Source organism: Arachis ipaensis, chromosome B06 (genome assembly GCF_000816755.2).
Source record: "Arachis ipaensis cultivar K30076 chromosome B06, Araip1.1, whole genome shotgun sequence".
NCBI lineage: Eukaryota > Viridiplantae > Streptophyta > Magnoliopsida > Fabales > Fabaceae > Arachis > Arachis ipaensis.
The window spans coordinates 6,530,408-6,530,841 of NC_029790.2; positions in this window are offsets into that span (position 1 = coordinate 6,530,408).

Here is a 434-nt window from a genome sequence, read left to right on the forward strand (position 1 = left end):
GCATTTTATCAAACAATTGATGAGCAAGGATAAAAGGCATAGTAAAAATGAGAAGGAAGTAGAATTGAAAGTGCTTCAACATAAGGAACTAACAACAATTAACAAAGAACAACAATGGAAATGAACTTCTCAAGAAATTGGAAAAAATTCAAAACTACAAAGTTGAATCTAGGATCTATGAGGATGGAGCAATTACAAGCACTAATAGAAATTGGAGAAGAAGATCTATAACATGAACAAGTAAATTAAGAATTGCAATGGATCTCACCAATGTGATGGAAAATTCAGAAAATGGATGAAGATGAACCCTCATGAGAGCTTAGAATCTCCCTCTCTCTCTCTACCCAAGAGTGTAACTAAAAAAATGCAAAAAAAAAATCTAGAACCATCTAAAAATGAGCCAAAAGTCCTTAACCCTTCAACCCTTGGTCTTC